Here is a 16,807-nt window from a genome sequence, read left to right on the forward strand (position 1 = left end):
GAGACCCCCAAATTAAATTATTTAAACATAAAGTAGTTTAACTTTAAAAAAAAAAAAAAGTTTAAGTATTCTAGCTAAATGATCACTGTGGTAGCCAATGTTACCACAGCGATCATATAGCTATAAAAAGTCACATTCCCTTTTTAAAAATGGCCGATACTAATTTTTTATCCTATGATCCCTTTGATCATGGGGTTAAATTTAGCCAACGGTAGAGGGAGGCAATTTTTGAAATCCTGATGAACTGCAAATATTATTAAAATCAGCCATTTAGCCTGTGCGGTACGTGAGTAACCATCTCATCCCTGGAGCGCCTTGCATTTTTACTGCAAAACTTATTTTTGCTGTAAAAGTGATTTTTTTTTTCTCCCTTTACCATCATTTTTTTGGGATTGTAAGGGGAAAGAATGGTGTGTGCTACTGTGAGTAAATGTATGGAAAGAATGGCGTGTGCTTCTGTGAGTGAATTGAGATATGAAAGGCTTGTGAATGATCAGTAATTAGGGTTGAAGCCTTGACGTGGCATTACTGCTCACGTGGGAAGTTAAATTATGGCACAAAAAGTACACATTTGCAAAAACGACATCCCTTGGCGCATCAAATAAGGGGCTGCATGTGTTTCTAGTACAAACCTGGAGTGCGCAAGACACAAATGAACATGTCGTTATGGTTAGAAAAAACATATTTTCAAGCCAAAGCGACATATTCCATCATTATTTGTGCACTCAACTTTTGTCCTAGAAATACATGTAGCCCCTCATTTGAAGCTCCATTTGAAGAGCATGAGTTAATATGTGGATGAATTGTGTGAATGAGGGAGAGCATGAGTTAATATGTGGATGATTTGTCTGAATGAGGGGGAGCATGAGTTAATATGTGGATGATTTGTCTGAATGAGGGAGAGCATGAGTTAATGTGATTGTGTGTATCATAGATGTATAATTGTGGAAGGGCAAAGATGGCACTAGCAGGATGTTTGAGCCTTGGGGAACAAGATGGCACAGGCAGGGTGTATATGGGACAAAGATGGCAAATCTTATGTGTGTTATCTGGGTGCTGGCCAGGTTCTATGTGGGCAGCGTGGTTGGGGTGTGCAACCTGTGATCTATCCCTGTATTTTAGGGGGTTTTAAATATACCTTTCATGCCGTGTTTTTATGCGAATTCCAATTGATCTGTACCTGCAAAGCTTGGTTTGTGTGTTCTTCTATAGATCCATATCTGCTATGCTATGTTTCCATACATTATTTATGTATACCTGTAAATACAGGGTTTGTCTTGTCTTGTTCAGTTGATTAATACCTTTAATGCTGTTTCCAGGTATTGATTTGATCTATACCTGCAATGCTACATTTCATATATTATTATTGTATACCTGCAAATACAGGATTTGTATGTCTGATTCTGTTTATTTGATATATACCTTCAGTGCTGAGATCACAAGTGAATTTCAATTGATCTATACATGCAAAGCTGGGTTTGTGTGTAAATGTGTTGATCTATACCTGCTATCGGTAGCAGGGTCTAATATTTATATATATATTTATATATATATATCGGCAGCACGGACTAATATTAGGCCCTGAAATCATTTAGTGGAAAAGTTAAGGTATTGTGGATTTCAAGGATTAGTCGTACTAAGCTTCAGGCTTCCCATGTTGAATGATCAAGTATTGTATTGTCCAATAACAAAAGTATAATTCCATAGCACATTACTTTTGGCAATATATATATATATATATATATATATATATATATATATATATATGTGTGTGTGTGTGTGTTTTTTCAGTGGTATGATTTAATGGTGGAAATTATTAATGCCCCCCCAGTGGTATCTTGTGTGCCCCCCCCATATATTGTTTCTAGAGTCGCCACTGATAACAAGGGAATGTTTGGAAGATCTAAAGGGGTAGTAGAAGTATTATTAAACACTCATCTACAGACACGCCAGAAAGCTTGTTTTTCCCTCAGAAATCTCATGGTGCTTCCACAACCACAAGGAATTCTGGGTAGGCACATGCAAATAAGGTAACAATTATCACCTTTGCCTCTATATCCAATTTAAGTGAAAGGGTTTTCCATCACCTTTACCCACCATAACTTATGTAATGGAAAATCTAAAGAGAATAGATTCAACCTTCCTGCCTCTGGCTTGTCTGGTGTCTGTAGATGAGTGTTTAACCAAGCTTTCTGGCTTGTCTGGTGTCTGTAGATGAGTGTTTAAACATACATTATTTTTACCAGTGTTTCAAATTATATATTATTGTACGTGTTTGCACAAAAAGAGATGGGGAGAAAGTGGGGATCTCAGAGTGAGTAATGGGAGTTTATTTATGATTAATGTGATTGATTATACCTGAGTTGGGATTGCCAATAACGATCCTTTTTATACGTTGAGTGTGTGGTATGTTTATGAACTGTTCTCTGCTGAATAAAGTGGATCGTAGTCTGCAGGATTTGAACCTGTGCAGTGAGATCCCAATGGATTTCGAGTCTATCGTTTTAACAACTCGGCCACGACTTCTTTAAGACAATGCAATTTGGTGATGCACCAACGTACACCTTTCCCTATTTACCAGCTGTCTCAAGCGGGGTTTCAGGGATTGTATTTCCAGCTAATATAAAATGCATAAAATGATGGGTTTTCCATCACCTTTAGATTCAACCTTCCTGCCTCAAGTGCTTAGTTCAGTAGGTGTGTCAGGGTATCTTCCTCAGTGTGAGTAATGGCAGTTTATTTATGATTAATGTGATTGATTATACCGGAGTTGGGATTGCCAATAACGATCCTTTTTATGCGTTGAGTGTGTGGTATGTTTATGACCTGTTCTCTGCTGAATAAAATGCATCGTAGTAGGCAGGATTCAAACCTGCACGGGGTGACCCCAATGGATTTTTAAGTCCATAGCCTTAAACACTTGGCCACGACTACCTGACGACACGACATGTTGATGATGCAACAATGTACACCTTTCCCTATTCCACAGCTGTCTTAAGCGGGGTTTCAGGGATTGTATTTCCAGCTAATATAAAATGCATAAAATGATGGGTTTTCCATCACCTTTAGATTCAACCTTCCTGCCTCAAGTGCTTTGTTCAATAGGCTTTTCAAGTGGGGAGTTTCAGAGTGTGCTTCCTGTGCCAGGGTGTCTGCCTCAGAGTGAGTAATGGCAGTTAATTTATGATTTATAAAGACACGGAGGCTCCCATTATGCTTATCTCTTTCCTTTATTCCCTCAGCAGCAAAGAAATGAAAAGGTTAACAAATAAACTGAACAGAAAAATTTGCACCAATCACAGCACATATATATATATATATAGCCATCTAATGAGTGTGTCCACGGGTATCCCTCCTACTCCTATATATAAATGCTTCAGGCCGTATCTCTTCCTCTTTTCTTTGCTGCTCCCTCAGAGATAAGTATAACCATTTATTATTGTGTATTTCCGTATTTACCTTTTCATATTTGCCTTCAATGTTCAATTTATTTTGTCCTCCGTTCGTTCTCATAGGGCGGTTGTGCCCTCCTTACTTTCTCCTGTGCGGATAGTGCTGTTTTCCGCTAGCTTTCTCGCTGTTTCAGCCGCCGTGTGTGCTCTGTTCGCATACGGCAGCCATCTTTTCTTCTTCTCTATAGTCTTTTCCGCGCACGCGCTTCATTCTTCGCATCTGCGGCAGCCATCTTTGATGGGGTTTTTGTCTCGTTTTTGCCAGCACTTTGTCTGTGTTCTGGTTTCGTATACGGCGGCCATTTTTTCTCATTAGTGCCGCGTTGCTCTGTCTCTCAGCAGTTTACCTTGCTTACTCAGAGCGTCTGAAGCTGCAAATTTGGTGATTTCTCCTCGTTTTTGATCCCCACATCCTCCCTTTCTGCATTTTGTTTATTGTGCCCCCCTTTTTTTCATTTATTAGTCTGATTTAGGATTTCTCCCTATGTCTTCTTCTAGAGCAGCTTCCTCTGCTGATCTGCCCATCACTTCTGGCCATCACAATACTGCTAGTCATGCTGAGGGTTTAGATGTGGGAGATCCCCATGGAGATATTATTACTTCTGAGGAATTCCATTCCTTATTAGATGCCACTATGACTAGGTCTGTTACACAAGCATTGCATTCAGCTATGGGGTTAATGTCTTCTAATATATCCCAATCCATTTCTTCCGCTATTAGAGCTGTTCAGCTCCCCCCCCATATCATCTGACCCTGTGCTACCCGTGCAGGGTACCTTTAAGGATTCCTCCGGCCGTAAGGCCTCTTCTTCTAAATCCCACCATGCAACGTATATGCCCTCCAAAACCAGTAAGACGGACAAGGTTCGTCCTGTCACTGAGCACGTCGTTACGAGCCCACCATCGGGCAAAATCGATGCGAAAGGGGTAGGGGTTAGGGGTTAGGGTTAGGGGTTAGGGTTAGGGTTAGCCCTTTCTGACTCGTCCGACTCTGAGTCGGCATCTGAGGAGGCATCAGACCTATCGTTTGACTCTGACCAGGCTGACTTTTCCGACTATGATGACAAGGCTCCCGAGAGCGGGGACCGGGTTAATCCTGATTTCCATCAGTTGGATGGGGATACGCTTGTGGATCCCCAGGGTGAGCCGCTATTCGATCCTGATAATTTGCAGAATCCCCGGTCAGCTGAATGGTTTCCTACACCGCATGTCGCTCAATACATTGCATCTAGAGTTCGCAAGCCCCTGGATAAGGCGGCTAGGAACAAGCTTAGGGCAGAATGCCCTAGACCGTCTGTACCTAATGATGCGTGTTCCACACCCGAGGTGGATCCCAAAATTGCACAATCCTTGACCAAGACAGGCTGGAAATCTAAGAAGGGTTTAGAGTTTTCCCTTCGGAACTGCCAGGATAAAATCCTGGATATATTGGGGCCGACTACTAAGGCATTCGAAATGGTAGAGGCTGCCCTATCTGACAATGCCCCGGTAGACCTCATGGTGCTGCGTGGTTGGCTGCAGCTGATTATTTGCTTGATTGGCAACGCTAATACAGCTGTGGCGTCAGAAAGGCGCAAGGCTATTCTGCTTAAGATAGAGCCTAAATTGGTTAATATGGCGGTGTCTGAGCCTGGCCCACAGGCAAAAGGTTTATTATTTAACGATTCTTTCGTCAAGGATTTGGGAAATTTCGTGCATACCTTTACCGCCCTGGATAAGGCGCAATCCAACATGTGCAAAGGGTTCCGGGGTAAGGTTTTTGGAGGGGGCAGTTGACACAGGGGCCATCTGCCTGGCCGGAATCCCAGAGGGTCGTACTCTGGTCCTCGAGGCCCCGGGTTATCCAGATCACAATTTCAGGACCAGAAATCTACGTCCACGACCTTCTTTCCCCAACGTTCGCGTCCATGGCAGAACAAAGGAGCTAGAGGATCCTACCAGGGCAGACGACCTTACGGTAAGTACTCTTTTGACTCATTCATCTATAACGGTCCAGGTTGGGGACAGACTCCGTTTTTGTTATAACGCCTGGAGATCTCTGACGTCGGACCCTTGGGTCCTTCAGACGGTGTACCGTATAGATTTTGTGAACACTGCGGTTCAACTTCAACTTCCCCGGGACATCAGGTTTTCGGCGACAGACAGGGCGTTAGTCTCTTCGGAGGTTCAGACCCTGTTCTCAAAAGGGGCCATAAGCCCTATTCCTGTCAATACTCCGGATAATACTGGCTCGGGTAATAGGGATGTTATCGGCATCCATACAAGCCATTTTTCCTGGTCCACTTCACTATCGGGCCTTACAACGTCTGAAAAACCGATCGTTACTCCGCGGTTGTTCCTACGACGATGTGATTCCGATCGACTGCGAAGCGAAGGAGGAACTCTCCTGGTGGCTGAACCACATAGATGCCTGGAACGGGAGAGCGATCTTCGGTACCATACCCGATGTAGTGATCGAGTCCGACACAAGCCTAGTAGGTTGGGGAGCAAGATGTGGTCGCTTCTCCACGGGAGGCAAGTGGTTGCACAACGAAAGACGTCTACATATAAATTGTCTGGAGCTTCTGGCCGGATCTTTCGCCATACACAGTTTCTTGAGAGGTTCCTTAAATTGCTCCGTTCTCCTGCGATTGGACAACGTGTCGGCGGTTCGGTATATAAATCATCTGGGTGGCACGAGGTCTCAGGACCTTTCGGTTCTAGCCACGGATTTTTGGCAGTTTTGCCTAGCCCACAACATAACGGTGCAGGCGGAACATATTCCGGGTCTCCACAACGATGTGGCCGATTGGAACTCCAGACACCTCTCGGACTCCGGCGATTGGCGGTTACTCCACACGGTCTTCAGTCAGATATCGGATCTTTGGGGACCATTGGACGTGGACCTGTTCGCCTCTCGCCTGAACAGCCAGCTTCCCAGATTTTTCAGCTGGAGACCAGACCCGGATGCTCTAGCGTGCGACGCGTTCCTGCAAGACTGGTCTCTTCTGAAGGGTTACGCTTTTCCTCCGTTTTGCCTTTTGGCACGAACTCTACTTCATCTTCGGAGATGCGGTTCTTTATTGGTCCTCATAGCCCCTCCTTGGAACACACAACCATGGTTCCCGACACTTTTGGAAATGTTGGTGGACATTCCGCACTTGCTCCCTTCACGCTTGGATTTGGTAGTGGATCTAGAGGGTTCCCCTCATCCTCTGCTTCATCAGGGTCTTCACCGGGGACCTTGGTGTATCCAAGGAATTTCGAGATCGACTATGGATCTCTTGGCAGGAGCTTGGGCTCCGGGAACACGACAGGCGTACAGTCATGCCTGGAACGCATGGGAACGTTGGTGCTTGGAACAATGTGTGGATCCCATTTCAGCTTCTGTAACGGTTATATTACATTTTCTGACTGAGTTGTTCGACGCCGGTTTGGCGTACCGTACGATTAACGTGTATAGATCTGCCATCTCTGCTGGACATGTTGGTGTTGCTGGCGTGCCAGTGGGAAAGCAGACGGTTGTTTGTCGTTTGTTGAAGGGCATGAAGTTATCTCGTCCTCCTCGACCTCGTTATTCAGGCCTATGGGATGTTGATATCGTCCTACGATTTTTGATTTTATGGCCTGATAATGCATCTTTGTCTCTTCGGCAGTTATCTGCCAAGTTGGTTATGTTGTTCTGTCTTGTCTCCTGTAAGAGGGTGTCTGATGTTCGAGCTTTGGATGTCTCCGCTAGATCTTTTACTCCGTAGGGTGTGCGGTTTGACATCTCCAGACGTACCAAAACTTCTATTAAGTCTGTGTTTTATCCTTGTTTTTCACATCAACCTCAGCTATGTCCTGTGGCATGTCTTAAAGTTTACGAGGAACGAACAGCTTCTTTCAGGGACGTATCTCATCCTGAGCTGTTCTTATCGCTTCGCAGACCTCATTTACCGGTGGCCACTGCAACTTTAGCGTGTTGGGTCAAATGGTTGCTAGGGTCTGCGGGTGTTGACGTTTCCATTTTCGGCCCCCATTCCACTAGAGGAGCCATGGCGTCCAAAGTTACATCTCTGGGATGTAGGTTGGAAGATCTCCTTAAGGCCGCGGACTGGTCTAGGGAGTCTACTTTTAGGGAATTTTATTTTAAACCTTTGACGCATTTTTCTTCTACAGTCATTGATCAGCTTTGAACTAGCATAATGGGAGCCTCCGTGTCTTTATAAATTGCCAGATTTTACTAAATTATGATGTAAAGTCTTGATTTCTAAAGACACGGAGGCAAGCATTATTCCCACCCTGGTCTCTCATTTTCTCTCATTGAGGTAAGGATGTTTTCCTGTTCTTCCCACCCGTTTAATTTTCTATTGATTTGCCTGTGTGCGTGTTTTCATTTTCTCAGATATATTTTTCTGTGCATTTCAGACTGAATATGTTTTTCCATTCATTTTGTTCATGTTCATGTGTTTGATGTTATTTCTTCTTATGATTTTATTTGTTATTACGATTTTTTCTTTATTTTCAGCCTGAACTCTTCTTCATGTGGTATGCTCGATTGGAGTACGTGTTTTCCATTCGTTTATGTGGTTGACGTGATGGTTGTTTCTACGTTGGAGTTTCTAGTGTTGCTCGGTTGTTCTTCTGTTGCTTCGGTTCCCGTTCAAAGAAAAGAGGAAGAGATACGGCCTCAAGCATTTATATATAGGAGTAGGAGGGATACCCGTGGACACACTCATTGGATGGCTATATATATATATATATATATGTGCTGTGATTGGTGGAAATTTTTCTGTTCAGTTTATTTGTTAACCTTTTCATTTCTTTGCTGCTGAGGGAATAAAGGAAAGAGATAAGCATAATGCTCGCCTCCATGTCTTTATAAATCATGACTTTACGTCATAATTTAGTAAAATCTGGCAATTAATGTGATTGATTATACCTGAGTTAGGATTGCCAATAAAGATGCTTTTTATGCGTTTAGTGTGTGGTATGTTTATGAACTGTTCTCTGTTGAATAAAATGCATTGTAGTCAGCAGGATTTGAACCTGCACCGGGTGACCTCAATGGATTTCGAGTCCATCACCTTTACCACACGGCCACAACTACCTTCCAAAGCAACATGTTGATGATGCAACAATGTACATCTTTCCCTATTCACCAGCTGTCTGAAGCGGGGTTTCAGGGATTGTATTTCTACCTAATATAACAAGGGAATGTTTGGAAGATCTAAAGGGGTAGAAGAAGTATTATTAAACACTCGTCTACAGACACGCCAGAAAGCTTGTTTTTGCCTCAGAAATCTCATGGTGCTTCCACAACCACAAGGAATTCTGGGTAGGCACATGCATATAAGGTAACAATTATCACCTTTGCCTTTATATCCAATTTAAGTGGAAGGGTTTTCCATCACCTTTACCCACCATAACTTATGTAATGGAAAATCTAAAGAGAATAGATTCAACTTTCCTGCCTTTTCCCTCGGAAACCTCATGGTACTGACACAACCACAAGGGATTCTGGGTAGGCACATGCAAATAAGGTAACAGTTATCACCTTTTCCTCTATATGCAATTTAAGTGGAAGGGTTTTCCATCACCTTTACCCATCATAACTTATGTATTCTAAAGAGAATGGATTCAACCTTCCTGCCTCAAGTGCTTTGTTCAATAGGCTTTTCAAGTGGGGAGTTTCAGAGTGTGCTTCCTGTCTCAGGGTATCTTCCTCAGTGTGAGTAATGGCAGTTTATTTATGATTAATGTGATTGATTATACCTGAGCTGGGATTGCCTGGGATTGTGTGTGGTATGTTTATGAACTGTTCTCTGGTGAATAAAATGCATCGTAGTCAGCAGGATTCGAACCTGCGCAGGGGGACCCAATGGATTTCTAGACCATCATCTTAACCGCTCGACCACGACTACTTTACGATGATGCAAGTTGATGATGTGAGTTGATGATGCACCAATGTACACCTTTCCCTATTCACCAGCTGTCTGAAGCAGGGTTTCAGGGATTGTATTTCCAGATAATAGATTCAACCATTCTGCCTCAAGTGCTTCGTTCAATAGGATTTTCAAGTGGGGAGTTTCAGAGTGTGCTTCCTGTATCAGGGTATCTTCGTCAGTGTGAGTAATGGCAGTTTATGATTAATGTGATTGATTATACCTGAGTTGGGATCGCCAATAACGATCCTTTTTATGCGTTGAGTGTGTGGTATGTTTATCAACTGTTCTCTGCTGAATAAAATGAAGCGTAATCGTCAGGATTTGAATCTGCGCGGGGAGACCCCAATAGACTTCTAGTCCATCGCCTTAACCACTCGGCCACGACTACCTTACAGCGAGAGATGTTTATGGTGCAACAATGTACACCTTTCCCTATTCACCATCTGTCTGAGGCAGGGTTTCAGGGATTTTATTTCCAGATAGTATAAAATGTATCATAATCGGCAGGATTCAAACCTGCGCGGAGAGGCCCCAATGGATGTCTAGTCCTTCGTCTTAACCACTCGGCCATAACTGCTTTACGATGAAGCAAGTTGATGATGCACCAATGTACACCTTTCACTATTCACCAGCTGTCTCAAGCGGGGTTTCAGGGATTGTATTTCCAGCTAATATAAAATGCATAAAATGATGGGTTTTCCATCACCTTTAGATTCAACCTTCCTGCCTCAAGTGCTTCGTTCAATCGGCTTTTCAAGTGGGGAGTTTCAGAGTGTGCTTCCTGTGTCAGGGTATCTTCCTCAGTGAGTAATGGCAGTTTATTTATGATTAACATGATTGATTATACCGTAGTTGGGATTGCCGATAACGATCCTTTTTATGCGTTGAGTGTGTGGTATGTTTATCAACTGTTTTCTGGTGAATAAAAGGCATCGAAATCAGCAAAATTCGTACCGGCGCGGGGAGACCCCAATGGATTTCAAGTCCACCACCTTAACCACTCGGCCACGACTACCTTACGACGTGATATGTTGATGATGCAACAATGTACATTTTTCCCTATTCACCAGCTGTCTGAAGCGGGGTTTCAGGGATTGTATTTCTAGCTAATATAACAAGAGAATGTTTGGAAGATCTAAAGGGGTAGTAGAAGTATTATTAAACACTCATCTACAGACACGCCAGAAAGCTTGTTTTTCCCTCAGAAATCTCATGGTGCTTCCACAACCACAAGGAATTCTGGGTAGGCACATGTAAATACGGTAACAATTATCACCTTTGCCTCTATATCCAAATTAAGTGGAAGGGTTTTCCATCACCTTTACCCAATATAACTTATGTAATGAAAAATCTAAAGAGAATAGATTCAATCTTCCTGTCTCGAGTGACTCGTTCAACAGGCTCTTCAAGTGGGGAGTTTCAGAGTGTGCTTCCTGTGCCAGGGTATCTTCCTCAGTGTTAGTAATGGCAGTTTATTTATGATTAATGTGATTGATTATACCTGAGTTGGGATTGCCAATAACATAGTGTGGTATGTTTATGAACTGTTCTCTGCTGAATAAAATGCATCGTAATCGGCGGGATTCGGACCTGCGCGGGGAGACCCCAATGGATTTCTAGTCCATCGCCTTAACCACACGGCCACGACTACTTTACGACGATGCGAGTCGACGATGCGAGAATGTACACCTTTCCCTATTCACCAGGGTTTCTAGGATTGTGTTTCTAGCTAATATAAAACGCATCGTAGTCGGCAACATTCGAACCTGCGCAAGGAGACCCCAATGGATTTTCAGTCCATCGCCTTAACTACTCAGCCACGACTACTTTGCGACGGTGGAAGTTGATGATGCACCAATGTACACCTTTCCCTATTCACCAGCTGTCTCAAGCGGGGTTTCAGGGATTGTATTTCCAGCTAATATAAAATGCCTAAAATGATGGGTTTTCCATCACCTTTAGATTCAACCTTCCTGCCTCAAGTGCTTCGTTCAATAGGCTTTTCAAGTGGGGAGTTTCAGAGTGTGCTTTCTGTGCCAGGGTGTCTGCCTCAGAGGGAGTAATGGCAGTTTATTTATGATTAATGTGATAGATTATACCTGAGTTGGGATCGCCAATAACGATCCTTATACGCGTTGAGTGTGTGGTATGTTTATGAACTGTTCTCTGGTGAATAAAATGCATCGTATTCGGCAGGATTCAAACCTGCGCGGGGAGACCCCAATGGATTTTTAGTCCATCGCCTTAACCACTCGGCCACGACTACGCAAGAAGGTGCACTGTCCCCTATTCACCAGGGTTTTTGAGATTGTATTTCAGATCATACTTGGCGGGATTCGAGCGTGCGCTGGGTGACCCCAATGGATTTCTAGTCCACCGCCTTAACCGCTCGGCCACGACTACTTTACAGAGATTTTTGTTGATGATGCACCAATGTACACCTTTCCCTATTCACCAGCTGTCTCAGGGAATGCATTTCCAGCTAATATAAAATGCATAAAATGATGGGTTTTCCATCACCTTTAGATTCAACCTTCCTGCCTCAAGTGCTTCGTTCAATAGGCTCTTCAAGTGGGGAGTTTCAGAGTGTGCTTCCTGTGCCAGGGTGTCTGCCTCAGAGTGAGTAATGGCAGTTTATTTATGATTAATGTGATTGATTATACCTGAGTTGGGATCGGCAATAATGATCCTTACACGCGTTGAGTGTGTGGTATGTTTATGAACTGTTCTCTGGTGAATAAAATGCATCGTAGTCGGCAGGATTCGAACCTGTGCTGGGAAACCCAAATGGACTTCTAGTCCATCACCTTAACCACTTGGCCACGACTACGCTAGTGTATGAAGCGAGTTGATGATGCACCAATGTATATCTTTCCCTATTCACCATCTGTCTGAAGCAGGGTTTCAGGGATTTTATTTCCAGATCATATAAAATACGTCGTAGCCAGCAGGATTCGAAACTGCGCCGGGAGACCCCAATAGATTTCTAATCTATCGCCTTAACTGCTCAGCCACTACTACTTTATGGCGACTTCTGTTGATGATGCACCAATGTACACCTTTCCTATTCACCAGCTCTCTCAGGGATTGAAACTGTGCGGTGTTTCAGGGATTGTATTTCCAGCTAATATAAAATGCATAAAATAATGGGTTTTCCATCACCTTGACTGAGGTAGCGCCAATGCGTCGCCCTCTTATACCCCCCCCAAAATAAATACACAAACACAAAGTAAATAATATAATGTTTTATTATAGTCAACTATGGAAAATTAAGGCCAAGGTGCAGTCCGCTTTACGCCTTCCACGCCGTGACACAGGTATAAATAACTTTATTCATAGTAAAATGAACTTTATTTGTAAACACGATATAACATAGTATATAATATAGCGATGCACGTGCCGCACCACCCGACTTACTTGTGACACGTGCAAGCCTTAAATCTAACAATTGTAAACCAAATATAAAGGCTACAAATCGTAACCCTAAATTGTAAACAACGACTGTAAACTACCAACCCGGCTGGCACAGCCATAAAACCGTAAAAACCGTAGAGACCACCGGCGTCCCGTGCACGGCAGCCATTGTCACGGCTAGGATTCACCAAGGCACAAGCCCAAGGAGTGTCCTGCACTTAGGCCGAGGGCCTGTGCACTACGGGTCAAACCACACCTAAGGTGGTTAACCCTTGCTCTATGCCAGCTTGATAACCAACCACCAAGGAACAAAAAAGAGGGGTGGGAGGGAGGGAAAGCTTTCCAGGTCAATTGAAAAAGTGACCTAAACGGGGTGGGCTCCCATATATATAGTGACCCCCACCCCTAAGCACAGTACGATGATGCCCACCTATCATTGTAGCTCAGGGCTGTCAATCAACATTGATTGACAGCCCCCTAAGCATGACTGCAGATTTTTCTGCAAAACAGGAAAACGGGAGGCAGAGAGGGCTGCCTGACGTCCCCTCAGTCATGCGCCCCTCTTGCTCTATGCTCTCGCCTGGGGCTTTCTTTAGATTCAACCTTCCTGCCTCAAGTGCTTAGTTCAGTTGGATTTTCAAGTGGGGAGTTTCAGAGTGTGCTTCCTGTATCAGGGTATCTTTCTCAGTGTGAGTAATGGCAGTTAATTTATGATTAATGTGATTGATTATACCTGAGTTGGGATCGCCAATAACGATCCTTTTTATGCGTTGAGTGTGTGGTATGTTTATCGACTGTTCTCTGGTGAATAAAATGTATCGTAGTCGACAGGATTCGAACCTGCGCGGGGAGACCCCAATGGATTTCGAGTCCACCGCCTTAACCACTCGGCCACGACTACCTTACGACATGATAGGTTGATTGGTTTCAGGGATTGTATTTCTAACTTATATAACAAGGGAATGTTTGGAAGATCTAAAGGGGTAGTAGAAGTATTATTAAACACTCATCTACAGACACGCCAGAAAGCTTGTTTTTCCCTCAGAAATCTCATGGTGCTTCCACAACCACAAGGAATTCTGGGTAGGCACATGCAAATACGGTAACAATTATCACCTTTGCCTCTATATCCAATTTAAGTGGAAGGGTTTTCCATCACCTTTACCCACCATAAATTATGTAATGAAAAATCTAAAGAGAATAGATTCAATCTTCCTGTCTCAAGTGGTTCGTTCAACAAGCTCTTCAAGTGGGGAGTTTCAGAGTGTGCTTCCTGTGCCAGGGTTTCTGCGTCAGAGTGAGTAATGGCAGTTTATTTATGATTAATGTGATTGATTATACCTGAGTTGGGATTGCCAATAACGATCCTTATATGCGTTGAGTGTGTGGTATGTTTATGAACTGTTCTCTGGTGAATAAAATGCATCGTAGTCGGCAGGATTCGAACCTGCGTGGGGAGACCCCAATGGATTTCTAGTCCATCGCCTTAACCACTCGGCCACGACTACTTTACGACGATGCGAGACGACGATGCGAGACGACGATGCGAGACGACGATGCGAGACGACGATGCGAGACGACGATGGGAGAATTTACCTTTCCCTATTCACCAGGGTTTCTGAGATTGTGTTTCCAGCTAATATAAAAAGCATCGCAGTCGGCAGGATTCGAACCTGCGCAGGGAGACCCCAATGGATTTCTAGTCCATCGCCTTAACCACTCGGCCACGACGACGCGAGTTGACGACGCGAGTTGACGACGCGAGTTGACGACGCGAGTCGACGACGCGAGTCGACGACGCGAGTCGACGATGGGAGAATTTACCTTTCCCTATTCACCAGGGTTTCTGAGATTGTGTTTCCAGCTAATATAAAAAGCATCGTAGTCGGCAGCATTCGAACCTGCGCAAGGAGACCCCAATGGATTTTTAGTCCATAGCCTTAACTACTCAGCCACGACTACTTTGCGACGATGGAAGTTGATGATGCACCAATGTACACCTTTCCCTATTCACCAGCTGTCTCAAGCGGGGTTTCAGGGATTGTATTTCCAGCTAATATAAAATGCATAAAATGATGGGTTTTCCATCACCTTTAGGTTCAACCTTCCTGCCTCAAGTGCTTCGTTCAATAGGCTTTTCAAGTCGGGAGTTTCAGAGTATGCTTCCTATGCCAGGGTGTCTGCCTCAGAATGAGTAATGGCAGTTTATTTATGATTAATGTGATTGATTATACCTGAGTTGGGATTGCCAATAACGATCCTTATATGCGTTGAGTGTGTGGTATGTTTATGAACTGTTCTCTGGTGAATAAAATACATCGTAGTCGGCAGGATTCGAACCTGCGTGGGGAGACCCCAATGGATTTCTAGTCCATCGCCTTAACCACTCGGCCACGACTACTTTGCGACTATGCGAGACGACGATGCGAGACGACGATGCGAGATGATGATGCGAGAATGTACACCTTTCCCTATACACCAGCTGTCTCAGGGAATGTATTTCCAGCTAATATAAAAAGCATAAAATTATGGGTTTTCCATCACCTTCAGATTCAACCTTCCTGCCTCAAGTGCTTTGTTCAATAGGCTTTTCAAGTGGGGAGTTTCAGAGTGTGCTTCCTGTATCAGGGTATCTTCCTCAGTGTGAGTAATGGCAGTTTACTTATGATTAACGTGATTGATTATACCTGAGTTGGGATCGCCAATAACAATCCTTTTTATGCGTTGAGTGTGTCGTATGTTTATCGACTGTTCTCTGGTGAATAAAATGTATCGTAGTCGGCAGGATTTGAAACTGTGCGGTGTTTCAGGGATTGTATTTCCAGCTAATATAAAATGCATAAAATTATGGTTTTTCCATCACCTTCAGATTCAACCTTCCTGCCTCAAGTGCTTCGTTCAATAGGCTTTTCAAGTGGGGAGTTTCAGAGTGTGCTTCCTGTATCATGGTATCTTCCTCAGTGTGAGTAATGGCAGTTTATTTATGATTAATGTGATTGATTATACCTGAGTTGGGATCGCCAATAACGATCTTTATATGCGTTGAGTGTGTGGTATGTTTATGAACTGTTCTCTGGTGAATGAAATGCATCGTAGTCGGCAGGATTCGAACCTGCGCAGGGAGACCCCAATGGATTTCTAGTCCATCGCCTTAACCACTCGGCCACGACTACTTTACGACGATGCGAGACGACGATGCGAGACGACGATGCGAGACGACGATGCGAGAATGTACACCTTTCCCTATTCACCAGGGTTTCTGAGATTGTGTTTCCAGCTAATATAAAACGCATCGTAGTCGGCAGCATTCGAACCTGCGCAAGGAGACCCTAATGGATTTTTAGTCCATAGCCTTAACTACTCAGCCACGACTACTTCGCGACAATGGAAGTTGATGATGCACCAATGTACACCTTTCTCTATTCACCAGCTGTCTGAAGCGGGGTTCCAGTGATTGTAATTCCAGCTAATATAAAATGCATAAAATGATGGGTTTTCCATCACCTTCAGATTCAACCTTCCTGCCTCAAGTGCTTCGTTCAATAGGCTTTTCAAGTGGGGAGTTTCAGAGTGTGCTTCCTGTATCATGGTATCTTCCTCAGTGTGAGTAATAGCAGTTTATTTATGATTAATGTGATTGATTATACCTGAGTTGGGATTGCCAATAACGATCTTTATATGCGTTGAGTTTGTGGTATGTTTATGAACTGTTCTCTGGTGAATGAAATGCATCGTAGTCGGCAGGATTCGAACCTGCGCAGGGAGACCCCAATGGATTTCTAGTCCATCGCCTTAACCACTCGGCCACGACTACTTTATGACGATGCGAGACGACGATGCGAGACGACGATGCGAGACGACGATGCGAGACGACGATGCGAGACGACGATGCGAGAATGTACACCTTTCCCTATTCACCAGGGTTTCTGAGATTGTGTTTCCAGCTAATATAAAACGCATCGTAGTCGGCAGCATTCGAACCTGCGCAAGGAGACCCTAATGGATTTTTAGTCCATAGCCTTAACTACTCAGC

The 16,807-nt window shown here is 43.8% G+C and overlaps 14 non-coding genes across 14 annotated transcripts in view; all 14 read right to left on the reverse strand.

Annotated features, from left to right (window-relative positions):
• Positions 1-8,440: 8,440 nt before the first annotated feature.
• TRNAS-CGA (transfer RNA serine (anticodon CGA)) lies at positions 8,441-8,522 on the reverse strand. Its single transcript has one exon. It is a non-coding gene; the product is annotated as a tRNA-Ser (tRNA).
• Positions 8,523-9,255: 733 nt separating this feature from the next.
• Positions 9,256-9,336, reverse strand: TRNAS-AGA (transfer RNA serine (anticodon AGA)). Its single transcript has one exon. It is a non-coding gene; the product is annotated as a tRNA-Ser (tRNA).
• Positions 9,337-10,929: 1,593 nt separating this feature from the next.
• TRNAS-AGA (transfer RNA serine (anticodon AGA)) lies at positions 10,930-11,011 on the reverse strand. The gene has a single exon. It is a non-coding gene; the product is annotated as a tRNA-Ser (tRNA).
• Positions 11,012-11,544: 533 nt separating this feature from the next.
• On the reverse strand, positions 11,545-11,626 carry TRNAF-AAA (transfer RNA phenylalanine (anticodon AAA)). The gene has a single exon. It is a non-coding gene; the product is annotated as a tRNA-Phe (tRNA).
• A 482-nt stretch (positions 11,627-12,108) lies between these two features.
• On the reverse strand, positions 12,109-12,190 carry TRNAS-AGA (transfer RNA serine (anticodon AGA)). The gene has a single exon. It is a non-coding gene; the product is annotated as a tRNA-Ser (tRNA).
• A 1,403-nt stretch (positions 12,191-13,593) lies between these two features.
• Positions 13,594-13,675, reverse strand: TRNAS-CGA (transfer RNA serine (anticodon CGA)). Its single transcript has one exon. It is a non-coding gene; the product is annotated as a tRNA-Ser (tRNA).
• A 525-nt stretch (positions 13,676-14,200) lies between these two features.
• On the reverse strand, positions 14,201-14,282 carry TRNAS-AGA (transfer RNA serine (anticodon AGA)). The gene has a single exon. It is a non-coding gene; the product is annotated as a tRNA-Ser (tRNA).
• A 144-nt stretch (positions 14,283-14,426) lies between these two features.
• TRNAS-AGA (transfer RNA serine (anticodon AGA)) lies at positions 14,427-14,510 on the reverse strand. The gene has a single exon. It is a non-coding gene; the product is annotated as a tRNA-Ser (tRNA).
• Positions 14,511-14,654: 144 nt separating this feature from the next.
• On the reverse strand, positions 14,655-14,736 carry TRNAF-AAA (transfer RNA phenylalanine (anticodon AAA)). Its single transcript has one exon. It is a non-coding gene; the product is annotated as a tRNA-Phe (tRNA).
• Positions 14,737-15,093: 357 nt separating this feature from the next.
• On the reverse strand, positions 15,094-15,175 carry TRNAS-AGA (transfer RNA serine (anticodon AGA)). The gene has a single exon. It is a non-coding gene; the product is annotated as a tRNA-Ser (tRNA).
• Positions 15,176-15,865: 690 nt separating this feature from the next.
• On the reverse strand, positions 15,866-15,947 carry TRNAS-AGA (transfer RNA serine (anticodon AGA)). The gene has a single exon. It is a non-coding gene; the product is annotated as a tRNA-Ser (tRNA).
• Positions 15,948-16,067: 120 nt separating this feature from the next.
• On the reverse strand, positions 16,068-16,149 carry TRNAF-AAA (transfer RNA phenylalanine (anticodon AAA)). The gene has a single exon. It is a non-coding gene; the product is annotated as a tRNA-Phe (tRNA).
• A 357-nt stretch (positions 16,150-16,506) lies between these two features.
• On the reverse strand, positions 16,507-16,588 carry TRNAS-AGA (transfer RNA serine (anticodon AGA)). The gene has a single exon. It is a non-coding gene; the product is annotated as a tRNA-Ser (tRNA).
• Positions 16,589-16,734: 146 nt separating this feature from the next.
• Positions 16,735-16,807, reverse strand: part of TRNAF-AAA (transfer RNA phenylalanine (anticodon AAA)) — an 82-nt gene continuing 9 nt past the window's right edge. The window contains exon 1 of the tRNA in view: positions 16,735-16,807. This exon is cut by the window's right edge and continues 9 nt beyond it. This is a non-coding gene — a tRNA (tRNA-Phe).

This window comes from Sceloporus occidentalis, unplaced genomic scaffold (genome assembly GCF_023333645.1).
Source record: "Sceloporus occidentalis isolate IW3139 unplaced genomic scaffold, rSceOcc1.0.p SCAF_49, whole genome shotgun sequence".
NCBI lineage: Eukaryota > Metazoa > Chordata > Lepidosauria > Squamata > Phrynosomatidae > Sceloporus > Sceloporus occidentalis.